Genomic DNA, 14,445 nt, shown 5'->3' on the forward strand with positions numbered 1-14,445 from the left:
TTCTCATCGACGACACCCGGTTCGATCTTCGTCGGGTGGCCTACTTCTGGTACCGCATCGACAAGGATCCACCGGCGACACGCAAGAGTCCCTGCGCTTCATCGGAGTTGGTCGCCATCGACGTTCATGCTGGAGAAATGACCGACTGGCCCAAGGGGCACCACGAGGGACCGACTATATGGGAATCGGGCTATGGCATGGTCACCACCATAGCACCGACCCCGGCCAATGGTACGCACACTCATCCTCCGTCTCACTTTCCCTATTCCAATTGGTACCACTATCCTGTTCATCCGCCCGACCCACCACCGCTCCCCCAATTTCCCAATCCACCTCACTTCTGTCTCCCAGTTCCACCCCCAGTCCGCAATTCCCCCCAAATTTAGCCACAATTCCCTAACCCACCACCTTAGTTCCACCCACCACCATAGTTTTCCTATCCTGTTCATATGCCATCCCATGTTCCACCTCCAATTCAACATCCTATGCCTCATCCTCCTCTCAATCCCCACCACCAGTAACCCAACCCATTTCCCAACCCATCACTACCCCCAATTCCTTTCCTCCCAATGCCAATGCCCAACTGGGTCGTCTTCCAAAAATGAATTTCCCTCAATTCAATGGTGAAGACGCCCAATTCTGGATTACTTGTGCCACCAATTACTTTGAGATGTACTCGGTCGAGTCCCCGATTATTGATGTTTCACCACCGATAGCCTGCCACGGGGGTACCCGGGGCAGTATGTTCGGGCTTCGGCGTATGCTGAACTCGATGGTTAACGCAAGAGACAGTCGATTTATCCTGGTTTAGGCCCTCGATCGTAGATCGAGTAATAACCTTACGTCCAGTCGGCGTTAGCCTTTGCGTTGGATTGATTGTGATATGTTGTGTTGTACCATTGTCCCCATGTCCAGGAGCTCTGCCCTCCTTTATATAGTCAGAAGGTCAGAGTCCTAGTCGGTTTACAATGAGAGTTCCTAGTAGGATTACTGAATAGTACTACTACTAAGATTACATGGGAAGAATCCTAGTTAGACTAGATCTTCTTTCTCCCTTACGGGGTATCCTGTGGGTCCTGCATTGACAAGCCCCCGAGCACTTCATGGTTGAGCTCTGAAAGTCTCGTTTTGCTCCTTCAGGTCTTGTTGAGTAGGAACAAACGTCATCCGAGTGCTTTCTGGAGTGAAACCTTGTAGCGCTTCTTGGGAATCTTCGAGTGGTAAGTGCTTTTTGAAGAAAAAGTACATCCATCTGGTTGTAGCCCCCGAGCCTCTTGCTATTTGGAACAAGGAGCTAGAGGTTCTTGTCTTGAAGTTGCTCTGATTGTTCGTTGAAGTTTTATCAAAAAGAACTCAAATATGGCTCGTTCCGGGTTCTTTTTGTCATAATGTCTTGAAGCGGTCTGTGTTGAGGAAGTCTTTTAGTGACGTGCGCTTTTTCGAAGAAAAAGTACACTCACTGAGTGTAGCCCCCGAGCCTCTTGCTATTTGGAACAAAAAGTTGGAGGGTCTTGATCCTTTATGTTGTTTGAAAATTTGTGTTATGAAGTAGTCCCCGAGACTTGGATTATGTCATCATCCGGGTGGTTTTGCGGCATCTTTCCGAAGCGGCCCTTTAGTCTTGGATTAAACCATCATCCGAGTAGTTTCACGGCATGCAGCCTCTGAGCTTATGTCCGGGTTCTTTTTGGGTGGGTGCAAGTTTTCGTAAAAATTGCACTCACTGAGTGTAGCCCCCAATCCTCTTGCTTTTGCTTGCAAAAGTTGGAGGGTCCAGATTCTTGTCTTCAAAAAATTATGGGGCTATGTATCCCGCAGCCCCGTGCTTTCTCTGAGTTCTTCTCTTTAGAAAAGAAGTCGGATGAAGAGTCTTGATGTGTCGTCGTCGTTGTAGTCTTGAGTTTCTTGTATTCTTGGTCCTTTGTCTTTGGTTCCGAGCCTCCTAGAGTAGTTGAAATGAAGGCCGAGCTCCCTAGCTTAGTGTTGATTAAGCTATGATGTTGGCCGAGCCCCCGAGCGTATATCCGTGTTGTTTTGTTCAGGAAGAACTCGGACGCGAGGTCTTGGCGTATTCTTTGATAGTCTGCTGTTGTCAGATGTAGTTGTATGGTGGTGGTTGAGTGTAAATGCCTTTTGTTCATGGGTTGTACTGTGCTGGTATATTCTTTCGAATATGCCTATCTTCGAGTACTGTTTCCTCTCGCCTGAGTCATCCATTATTGAGTCCTGTCTTTTCACTGTGTCCTTTGTTAGGCTTATTTCGTTGGTACTTCTAGTCCATATGCGCCGCTCCTTTGGTCTATAAATACTGTCCCGGAGTGCTTGTTTTCATCCATTGGACATTCTGTTGAAACCTTCGTGGTTATGAACATGGTAGTTTGTAAAGTAGAGCAGCCCCCGGGCATATTTTGTAGTTCCTGTGTGTCTTGTCGTAGCTGGAGGAAGTCTTGTGATAGGGATTAGAGGTAGGCTAATCCCGCGACAGCATTGTGCCAGGATGTACGTGGTGGTAGTTGGAGGAAGTCTTGTGATGTGGGCTTTGTTCCTTCATCCGACAGTTCTGGGTTGATTCTCGTCGCCTGTCTTGAGACTGTCCGATGCAGATCAACACCATATCCAGCATCACATCGGTCTTGGGTAGATAGATGCCCGCCGGCCTTCTCTGCTCCATGTTGCCCTGTCGTGCTGCCGATTTCTGCCTTGGATGCACTACGTCCGTCCTTTGAAGAAAACAGTGTAGCTAATGGCGGTTTGTCCTTCCGAGTAGCAATTTGGGATACGTAGTCGTTCCAGAGCCTAGTTGTGTCCGTGTTCCTCTTTGCTACTTTGCTTTTCGTGGTACCGAGTTCGTTGGGTCTTATAAGATTTGTAATCTTCTGTTTTTGAAGCCGCTTGTAATGGAAAGAATTTTGTCTTCTGAGTTGTCTTTTACTTTTCTGTTATGATCCCTGTCGTTCATGAGATTACCAAGTTCTTTCTTAAATAACTGGGTTCCTTTGTTCCTTGCGAGGTAGCCCTTTCTTTTTTCTTGGTTTGACAAGTTGTTCTTGTAGCGATCTGATAACTCTGCCGTGGTGCTGGACGGATAAGTCTGAAATCTGCCCGTTGGTTTGTACCGTTATGTGGATTCGTGCCCTTCGTCATTTTAGCTGTGTCGGTAAATGGACCGTTGCGTTCTCACACTGTGTTTTAACGGGCCTCGTGGGCCGTTTTCATCACTGAAAAATCTATTTAAAGACCTTTTATCTTCCTTTCCTTTGCTGCCCAGCTCTTGCCTTTAAACCCTAGCTTTCAGAAATCCGCCGCCGTCATCGTCGCCGTCACCCGAGCACCATCATCCTAGCTTCATCTTCCTTAGTGCCTTTTTGCTTCTGCTAGTTCATGGGAAAGAAGAAAACCGCAAGCAAGTCTCAGGCGACCTTCATGGACGAGGAGTCATCCCTTTCTTTGATCGAAAACCAGGAGTTCGTGGCCATGAGGGCTGCTCAGAAGGTTTGGCCGGCTCCAACAACAAGCGAAGACCAGCTGCGCGAGCTCGTTAGCGATGGCTTGATCCAAAGCAAAGTCATCGCTGAATGGAGAGTTCCGAGCGAGCATCGGGTTCCAGCTCTGGGTCCTGGTGAGATTGTCCTCTTCGTTTCCTTTGTCCGCGCCGGACTTTGCCTTCCTGCTTCCGCCTTCCTTCATCAATTTCTTGGTTATTTTGGGGTTAGTCTGAACCACCTAACTCCCAATGTCGTTCTCCATCTTTCTGTTTTTGTTCATCTTTGTGAAGCTTTCCTTGGAATCCCTCCTTCTCTATCTCTTTTTCGCTTTTTCTTTCGTCTGAAACCTCAACCCCGTCGTGAAGAAACCAGCGTTCTTGGCGGTTGCGGGATTCAGTTTCGCCAGGGTCTCAAGATTAAGTTTTTTAACTATGACCTGGTCGATTCTATAAAAGATTGGCGTGCCGAGTGGTTTTACGCTGCCAATTTGATCCCTTCCCTCATCGTCCACTCTGGATCTGGTCCTGTGGTGAATGACCGATGGGACAAGAAGCTTGAGTCACCTGCTGAGATTCAAGTGATCCAGCCACTCCTTGATAGGATTAGCATGCTGAAGCAGCAGGGTTTGACCGGCTTCGGTATCGTTTCGAGCTTTCTTCATCGCCGGGTTCAGCCTTTGAAGGAGTGGGAACATCTTGGATTTGAGTATTCTGGGGCCGAGGATCCTTCACGTATGGTCCCAGCTCTTGAGCTGACCGGCGAGGAGGTACTCGAGCGTCTTCAGAAGATGCTGAAAGGAGTGAGCGTCATTCCTCCTACTGTCTTCGAGTTCTCAGCCAACAATCCACCCCCAACTGTGAGTTGTCTATCTTTTTGTTTGAGTACTTTATGTACTCTTGCTGCATCTGTTTTTGCTTAGCTTTTCTTTGTCTCGGTGTTTTATCCTTTTTCGCAGGAGCTTGGGCGAAACTTTGTCGACCCGATCCCTCTTGATGTTCTCCCCGTCGTGGCAGAGACTGGGGATAAACTTGCTGGAACTTCTGCAATTAGTAAGTCCCAAACCTCTTCCACCCTTCCTGGGGTTTCTTCCGGATTTGTTGATGTATATGAAGAATATGTTCCTCGTCTAGTCCCTCGCGGTCCTCGCAGTGTCCCAAAGAGGGGGCGAACGGATGGGTCTTCATCTGGCCTGCCTGTCTCTAAGAAGCCTCACAAACCAAGTACTCCCTCAGGTACTCCAGTTGTTGCTAGCATGCTCTTAGGTGAGCACATTTAATACTCTTTGTTCCTTTATTTTCCTGTTTCTCTCTTGAACCGAGTACTTTTTATCCTCTTTTCAGCAGGTGCTCTGGTTTCCTTGGCTGAGGAAGAAGAGGATGATGAAGTACCCCTCATCATGCAGCGGTGAGTTGTTTTTCATATTCCTGTTGCATTGAATTTCTCTTCTTTATCTTGACTTTTAGTCTTGAACTTTTTGAAGTAATCGGAGGTCGGGTGTGAGTTCTTCCGAGGCTCCCGCACCGACTTCTTCTGAAGCTCTGGTGTCGAGTTCTTTGGTAGCCTCTGTCCCGAGCTCTACCACTCCTCTAGTGCGGAGTTCTTCCATGGCTCCAGCCCTGGCTTCTTCCGCGGCTCCGTTGTCGGCTATCCCGCTCCCGTCACCGGGTGGCGGGGACGTTTTCGCCGTCGTGGTTCCCCCTGCGAGGCCTTCTTTTGGCTTCGCGAAGAAGAAAGTGGTCGGGTGAGTAAATTCTGGCTTTTATCTTTTTGGCTTCTATCTTCCTTCTTCTGGTTCTTATCGGTGCTTCCTTTTATCACTTTTTAGTGTTTCGTCTTCTCTCGTTTCTTCATCGACTTCTTCTCTGCCTCCCGCCGTGCCAACGAGTTCCGAGCCTCAGGACTCACAACATTCTGTTGATGAAGTTGCTGCGCGGGCTTCGGAGCTACCTGGCGAAGTTGCGGATTTGGCCGCTCCGGAGGTGACTGTGGCCGTCGTGCCGGGTCCTTCTGAGGGTTTGGCTCCGGCTTCCCTAGAGGTTGCTTTGGTCGCTCCTTCTTTGCCCCAGCCGGCCTCTCCTTCCCCTTCTCTTGCTTCCGGCGGTCCCTCTTTTTCCGGTGACGTGGTGCAACAGTTCGATGCCACCCATCGGTTATCGGAGCTGACCACAGCCTGGGGGAGCTTGTCGACCCTCGCGACTTCTTTTGGTGAAAAGCTCCAGGTAGGTTTTACTGCCACTCCTTTTTTGCGTGCTTGTTTTTCTTCTGTCCTTATGCCTTGTTTCTCTTTACCCCCTTTTTGCTCAGTCTTTCTCTCGTGATCATTTTGGCTTCTTTTTCTCATCTGAGAATGAGAGAAAGTTGTCTTCTGAGGTGGACGCTCTGAAAGCCGATCTCGACCTTCTCCGGGCTGAGTTGGAGACAGAGCGTCAAATGTACCAAAAGGAGGAGAAGACCCTTCGTGCCCAGACGGAGAAGCAGAGAGACGCCGCGGTGGAGTCTGCGAAGAATGAATGCAAAGGTGCTGCGGGTTCTGCCTGTTTCTTCTTGTATTTTGACTTCTTTTTTTTCGCTGACTTGTTCTTGGGTGTCTTGTCTAGTTCTCCGAGTTGAGAAGTAGAAGCTCTCGGAGAGTATCGATGAAATGAAGGCTCTTATCCGCTCTAGTCATAATAAGGCTAAGGAGATAATTACTCATGCTGAGGAAGAACTCGCCCTTGCTAAGCTGATTAGGCGCGGAGCTGACAGAGATCTTGTGTAGGCCCAAAAAACTATTGAAAGCTTGTTCGGGAAGCTAGCGACGGCTACTGAAAATTGGAACATTTTGTGGAAATCTTTTCGTTCAGTAGCCGATGTTCTCCGGACTCCAGCGGATGACGGGCAATCTTGGGCGCAGTTCATTCCCCGGATTCCGACTCATTTCCAAGAGTTCGCGAAGAAGTGTGCTCAAGTATGTACCAAGAATGTGTTGGCCCAGGTCCGGGTCCTTGCTCTAGAGGCGCCTCTGTCCAAGATAGCAGAGGAAGCTGAAAGCCAAGAATACCTTGACGCCGTTGAGAGGATGGAGCCTGAGGTCGAAGGTTTAGCCAGTAGGGTTATAGACAGTCTAAATATTGACATTTCCCTTTCTGATGACAATGCCTGATCCGATTGAGCATCCCCTTGTAATATTACACTCCTCTTTAAATGAAGATTCTTTATTTTTGTTGATGTATTCTTTGCCTGGGTGCGGTCGAAGTTACTTGACTTGCTGAGTACTTTGTCCTGTTTTCGTCTCTGCTCCGCAAAACAACTCTGTGTGTTATCCTGACGAGACCCCTCGATTTGTCGAGTACTTTTCTTTTCTTCTTCTTTTGTGATCCGTCGAGTGCTTTGTCCACGCTATGACTTGTTAGATGTAAATCTTTGTGTTGATAACCTTTCGTCCGCGCTATGTAAAAACGACTCGGCATAGAATGTTGCCTTGACGAACTTCGCCATCCGAATGCTTTTTTGAGGAAAAAGTATTCCTATCTGGATGTAGCCCCCGAGCCTCTTGCTTTTCGGAATGAAGAGCTGGAGGGTCTTTTGAAGTGCAATTTCGGTCGACTAGTTTTAGCTTTTAGCTACCCTCATCGGTGTGCTCAAGCGTTTTTTCAGCTATTTTGCTCTTGGCCGGGATGCTCAGGCATGTTTTCAGCCATTTTGCTTTTTGTTTCGGGTGTTAGCTTTTAGCTACCCTCATCGGCGGGCTCAAGCATCTTTTCAGCTATTTTGCTCTTGGCCGGGATGCTCAGGCATGTTTTCAGCCATTTTGCTTTTTGTTTCGGGTGTTAGCTTTTAGCTACCCTCATCGGCGGGCTCAAGCGTCTTTTCAGCTATTTTGCTCTCGGCCGGGATGCTCAGGCATGTTTTCAGCCTTTTTGCTTTTTGTTTCGGGTGTTAGCTTTTAGCTACCCTCATCGGTGGGCTCAAGCGTCTTTTCAGCTATTTTGCTCTCGGCCGGGATGCCCAGGCATGTTTTCAGCCATTTTGCTTTTTGTTTCGGGTGTTAGCTTTTAGCTACCCTCATCGGCGGGCTCAAGCGTCTTTTCAGCTATTTTGCTCTCGGCCGGGATGCTCAGGCATGTTTTCAGCCATTTTGCTTTTTGTTTCAGGTGTTAGCTTTTAGCTACCCTCATCGGTGGGCTCAAGCGTCTTTTTAGCTATTTTGCTCTCGGCCGGGATGCTCAGGCATGTTTTCAGCCATTTTGCTTTTTGTTTCGGGTGTTAGCTTTTAGCTACCCTCATCGGCGGGCTCAAGCGTCTTGTTAAAAGTCATGACAAGACATGCTGTGGATGAATATCATCTTTATTGATCATGAATATAAACTAATACATATGTTGTTGAAGAATATTGTCCTTCGTCGATTGTGAACGTTGGTCCCGTGTGGCTTGCATATCTATTTTTTCTTGAGTTGTTTTTACGCGTAGAATCTTCTTAGCTGGCTGATGTGCCATGTATTGCTGACTTCTTTTCCATCTTCAGTTATTAACTTGTGTGTGCCTGGTCCGGTGACTTTTGTGACAATGAACGGACCTTCCCATGGACTGAGTAGCTTATGTCGTCCGTCAGTCTTTTGTATCCTTCTTAGCACTAAGTCTCTGACTTGTAGTGATCGAGGATGGGTACTCTTGTTGTAGTGCCGTCTTAAACCTTGTAGGTATCTGGCTGATTGGAGGGTAGCGTTTACTCTGACTTCTTCTGAGCTATCGAGTTCTAATCTTCTTGTGTGTTCTGCTTCTCCTTCATCGTATTGTTCTATCTTTGGTGATGTCCAGATCAAGTCGGTGGGCAGTACGGCCTCTGACCCGTAAACTAGGAAGAAGGGTGAGTAGCCTGTTGCTCTGCTTATTTGAGTTCGTAGCCCCCATACTACTTTCGATAATTCTTCAATCCATTTGGACCCATAGTCCACTAGTTCTTCATATAACCTTGGTTTTAATCCGGCTAGTATGAGTCCATTAGCCCTTTCTACTTGTCCGTTGGCTTCTGGATGTGCAACAGACGCATAGTCTATACTGAAACCACAATCTTGTACCCAGCTCTTGAATTCTGTAGCTGTGAAGGGAGAGCCTAGATCTGTGATGATTCGATTGGGCATGCCGAAGCGGTGCATAATGTCTTGGATGAACTCGACTGCTTTGGTTGCGCTGTATTTCACGAGTGGTTTATATTCAATCCACTTGGTGAACTTGTCGATTGCTACAAAGATGTACTCGAAGCCGCCTTTTGCTTTCTTCAGGGGTCCTACTTGATCCAGCCCCCAGCAGGAAAAAGGCCAAGCGGGTGGGATGCAGATAAGATTGTGAGCTGGCACATGGGCTTGTCTTGCAAACATTTGGCAACCTTTGCATTTTCTGACAAGTTCTTCTGTGTCTTTCAAAGCGGTTGGCCAGTAGAATCCGGTGCAAAATGCTTTGCCAACTAGTGTTCTTGAAGCGGCATGATTTCCACAGCAACCTGAGTGTATTTCGTCTAGGATCTCTTTTCCTTCTTCAAATGAGACACATTTTAGGAGTACTCCTGATGATGCTGCTCTTCTGTAAAGTCTATCTCCTACTAGAACGTAGTTTTTGCTTCTGCGAACAACTTGGGTGGCTTCTGCTTTATCTGCTGGCAATTTATTTTCTTTGATGTAGTCGATGAAAACTTGGCTCCATGAAGTGTTGATTACCAAGATCTGAACGCCTTTAGCCTGAATTTCATGGGTTGTTTCACCGGGTTGTTTGATAGAGGGAACTAATAGCTCTTCTATGAATACGCCGGGTGGAACCTTCGCTCTATCTGATCCGAGCTTGGTGAGGACGTCTGCTGCAATGTTGGAATCGCGCAGGACGTGTAGAATTTCTAATCCTTGAAAATGTTTTTTGAGTTTCTGTATTTCAGCACAGTAAGCACTCATGTTTTCTTTGGTGCAATCCCAATCTTTGTTGACTTGGTTGATGACTACTGCTGAATCGCCGTATACGAGTAATCTCTTTATTCCGAGAGTAATTGCTACTCATAACCCGTGGATGAGGGCTTCATATTCTGCTTCGTTATTTGTAGCTTGCCATAATATCTAAAGGACGTACTTGAGTTGTTTTCCTTCTGGAGAAATTAGGAGAACGCCTGCACCGGCCCCACCTAGTTTGAGTGATCCGTCAAAGTACATCTTCTAGTGGTCAAGGATTGTATCTGATAAAGGCTGTTGAATCTCTGTCCACTCGGCCACAAAATCGGCGAGGGCTTGAGATTTGATTGCTTTCCGCGGGGTGAAATCGATGTTAAGAGCTCCGATTTCAACTGCCCACTTGGATATGTGCCCCGTGGTATCTTTATTGTGTAGGATGTCTCCGAGTGGAAAATCTGTCACCACGGTAATCTTGTGGCTTTCGAAATAGTGGCGAAGCTTGCGTGAGGTGATGAGTAGAGCGTAGAGTAGTTTTTGTACATGCAGGTACCAGATTTTGGATTCTGACAGTACTTCGCTGATGTAGTATACGGGACGTTGCACTTTATACACGTGCCCTTGTTCTTCTCTTTCTATGACTATTGCCGTGCTGATTACGGTAGAAGTCGCCACAATATATAGCATCATATCTTCGTCTTTCTTTGGAGGTGTCAGGACAGGCGACGAGGTGAGGTATTCTTTAAGTTTTTTGAAAGCTTCATCGGCCTCTATTGTCCACTCGAACTTGTCTGTCTTCTTTAGTAGTTTAAAGAAAGGTAATCCCTTTTCGCCGAGTCTTGATATGAAACGGTTGAGGGCCGCCATGCATCCTGTTAGTTTCTGCACATCTTTGATACTTCTAGGTGGGCCCATTTCTGTTATAGCTCGAATTTGCTTGGTGCTGGCTTTGATCCCGCGCTGACTGACCAAAAATCCGAGTAGTTGTCCGGAGGGAACTCCAAATACACATTTGTTTAGGTTCAATTTCCATCTCCATCTCTTCAAGTTTTCGAAGGTTTGCTTTAAATCTTCAATCAGAGTGTCTAGGTTCTTTGTCTTCACCACTACATCGTCCACGTATGCCTCCACATTTTCACCGATTTGATTCCCAAGGCAAGTTTGGATAGCTCTTTGGTACGTGACGCCAGCGTTCTTTAGTCCAAATGACATGGTCTTGTAGCAGTAGGCACCAAACGGGGTGATGAAAGATGTCTTGCTCTGGTCTTGTTCTTTTAGTGCGATCTGGTGATACCCTGAATAGCAATCGAGAAAAGATAATAGTGCAGATCCTGCTGTTGAATCAACTATCTGGTCAATGCGCGGTAGCCCGAACGGATCTTTTGGGCAATGTTTGTTGAGATCTGTGTAGTCGACGCACATGCGCCACTCGTCCGTGTTTTTCTTCTGCACAAGGACCAGGTTTGCTAGCTAGTCTGGATGAAGGATTTCCCTGATGAATCCGGCTACCATCAGTTTTGTTATTTCCTTTTTAATTGCTGTCTTTTTGTCGGGTGAGAATCATCGTAGTCGTTGTTTTACAGGCTTGGAGCTTTCATTAACATCAATTCTGTGCTCAGCCAACTCCCTTGGGACTCCTGGCATGTCGGCCAGCTTCTAGACGAAGATATCTTTGTTGTCCCGAAGAAAGTTGGTGAGCGCGAGTTCCTATTTTGCCGAGAGGTGAGCACTGATGGTTGCTGTCTTGGAGGTATCGCCTGTGCCTAAGTCGATTTGCTTGACGTCGGCTTCTTTTGGTGGTGCGATGATGCTGGGCTTTTTAGCCGGTATTTCTAATTCTTCTTGGCTTGTCTCTGCAGTGATTGCGGCTATTTCTTTTCTTCCATTGTCGGCTTGTGCTTTAGCTGCAATTTGGATCGCCTGAACGTCGCAGTCAAAAGCACGCTTCAAATCGCTTCGAAGAGAAAGGATACCGTTGGGTCCTGGCATCTTAAGCAGTAAGTACGGATAATGTGGTATTGCCATGAATTTGGCCAGTGTTGGGCGTCCGAGGATTGCATGATATGACGAATCGAAGTCCGCGACCTCAAATTTGATAAACTCTGTTCGGTAGTTTGAAGGAGTTCCAAAAGTAATGGGTAAGGTAATTTGTCCGAGTGGCATGGCTGCTTTGCCGGGTACTATTCCGTAAAAAGGTGTGCTTGTTGGTGTGATCATCCCGGCGAGTTATAGTCCCATCTTCCTTAGAGTTTCTGAAAAGATGATGTTGAGTCCAGCTCCCCCATCGATTAGTACTTTGGTGACGGTCATACCAGCAATAGTTGGATCTAGAACCAGTGGATAATGGCCTGCGTTTCCCACGCTAGTCCATTGGTCTTCTCTGGTAAATTGGATAGGATACTGTGACCAATTGAGATATCTTGGTGTAGCCAGTTCTGCTGTCATAATGGTCCGTAGTGCTAGTTTTTCTTGATGTTTGCTTCTGCAATCCGGAGCCCCTGAGAAGATCACTGCTACCGTTCCCCTGGGTTTTTGGAATCCTTTGTCCTCGTGGTTGTCTTCATCTCTTTTCTGATTGTCCTCTTTGGTGTTTTCCTTACTATCTTTTCTTGTGTATCGATCATTGAAAGTGTAGCAATTTTCGATGGTGTGCCTCCCATTAGGGTGCAATGGGCAACGTACGTTTTCAATGTCATCATATCTTCTGGGTTTGGAAAACTTCTTTGATTTGTCGGCCATTGCCATAGTATTGTCTGGTCTATGTTTTCTTTCTTGATGTCTGCTATTTCGGTGATTTTGCTTGTCCAAGTTGTCCTGGTTGCTTCTGTCCGGGAACCTCTCTCGTGTTTTTTCTTCTGCAGTAATCATCTTCTCTACTGTTTGTCTGAATTCTTCATTGTTTCTCGGATTTTCTTTGCAGAAGTCTTGAAATTGCCACCTAGCCATGATTCCGTGAGAGAAAGCTTCAATTACTTCTCGTTCGATTATGTCATGCACTTGAGCTCGTAGTTCGCCGAATCATCGATAGTAATTTCTGAGACTTTCACCTCCCTTTTGCTTAAGTCCTTTTAGTTCTGCATGAGTGATTGGGTGTGTAATGATTCCTGCGAAATTCTCACAAAAAGCTCTTTGCAAATCCTCCCAATTTCTGATAGATCCTGGATTCAGTTTGTCAAACCATTGGAGGGGCATGGCTTCCAGTGCCATGGGAAAGAACAGGGTTTTGATATCGTCGTTTCCTCCGGCTAGTTCAATTGATTGTGAATATATTTTGAGCCATTGCCTTGGTTCAGTTTTGCCATCATACTTGGAGTGGTTAGACGGTTTGAACTTGTGAGGTAATCGTACCAATGCAAGCCTGTTCGTGAAATAGGGGAATCTGTCATGTGTCCTGGTTTCTTTGAATTCGGATTCGACACCTTCTTCTGGCCAACTGTCATTTTGATGGGAATAATCTTGCGAGGTTGTCTGGGTAGGCACCCTACTCCTGGTCTTCCTTGGTTGTTCAAATTGGTGGCCTTGATTATGTTCCTTCCTACTTCCTCCGTCATGGCTTCCACCCGGCCTAAGTCTTTCGAAGACAGATTTCCTTTGATTTTGATCTTCTTGCCAGTGGGTTGTTGATCTAGCAGGTAGTCTTGATCGAGCTCTCTCTTCATGCGTTCTCGGGATCGTCGATCGGAGCAAGTCCTGGAGCTGTTCATACTTCTCACCGGGATGTGAAGTTGCTCCGAGTTCTTCTAATGCTTCTCGAATCTTATCGTAAGGCGTATTTGCCGTGCGTCTTCCTTCGACTTCTCGTTGTGATTTTCTTTTGTCGTACTCAGCCAACTCTGACTCATATCTGATCCAAGCTTCCCTGCGCTGCCTAGCATGGTGTTGGCGCCCTTGCTTCAACTTGTTTTTTCTTTCTCTAGCTTGTTTCTGACTCTCGGTTTCTCCATCGTAACCCTGGGCAAAGGGTGATATGTTGGATTCTGATTCATCTGATGACCTGACATCGGGTGCTTCTGGGGGATTTAATGGTGACCGAAGACGTCGAACCATGAGCACTTCTCGTGTGTGAGCCGTTCTGTTATTGGCGTTAGTTTTCATGCTGTCGGAGTCGCTGATAACTTTAGTAGATGCCTCGATGTTGTAGATCGAGTCTCCTTCTTGGTAAGGTAGAATAGCTGTTGTTGTTGTGCCGACTAGTTGGGTTCCACTATCTTCAGGAACAGAACCTGGCCAGTGGATGATATAGTCTTGCGATGTTATCGTTAGCACGAGACCCTCCTGGGCTCCTGTCAGTGGTATCCCAAACATTGGATTAAAAGATCTTTCGAACTGTCCCTGATAGGATTTTGCCATGTTGTCGAGCCCAAATGGAAAAGAACTCGACTTCTTGAAAGAACTTTGAGGGTAATCTGAGTTGTTTTGGGTTGTGCTCTGGAATCTTGCCAAAAAAGAACTCGGTTTCTTGAAAGCACTCGGATAAAACTTCGCCTTGGAACTTGAATTCGAATCGGATACGCGTGGCCGTGAAATCTGATTTGAATCGGATACTATGAGCTGCGCGAATCTTCTGGTGAGCTGATCCATCGTAGTTGTTGAAATAGGAAATTCTTTATGATGATCTGGATCTTTGAAGAGATGGCCCTGAAGCTTGCCGTTGTTGTCTGCCTCGCAGATCCATGAGCCGAAGATGAAAGTTGATCCCGTCGGGAAGATTATGTTGTCGAGGTCCATCGAGCTCTCGGATGTAAAGTCGCAGAAAGCCCCTACCTGGCGCGCCAGCTGTCGATGTTTCACCACCGATAGCCTGCCACGGGAGTACCCGGGGCAGTATGTTCGGGCTTCGGCGTATGCTGAACTCGATGGTTAATGCAAGAGACAGTCGATTTATCCTGGTTCAGGCCCTTGATCGTAGATCGAGTAATAACCTTATGTCCAGTCGGCGTTAGCCTTTGCGTTGGATTGATTGTGATATGTTATGTTGTACCATTGTCCCCCTGTCCAGGAGCTCTGCTCTCCTTTATATAGTCAGAAGGCCAGAGTCCTAGTCGGTTTAC

Source organism: Miscanthus floridulus, chromosome 16 (assembly GCF_019320115.1).
Source record: "Miscanthus floridulus cultivar M001 chromosome 16, ASM1932011v1, whole genome shotgun sequence".
Classification (NCBI taxonomy): Eukaryota; Viridiplantae; Streptophyta; class Magnoliopsida; order Poales; family Poaceae; genus Miscanthus; species Miscanthus floridulus.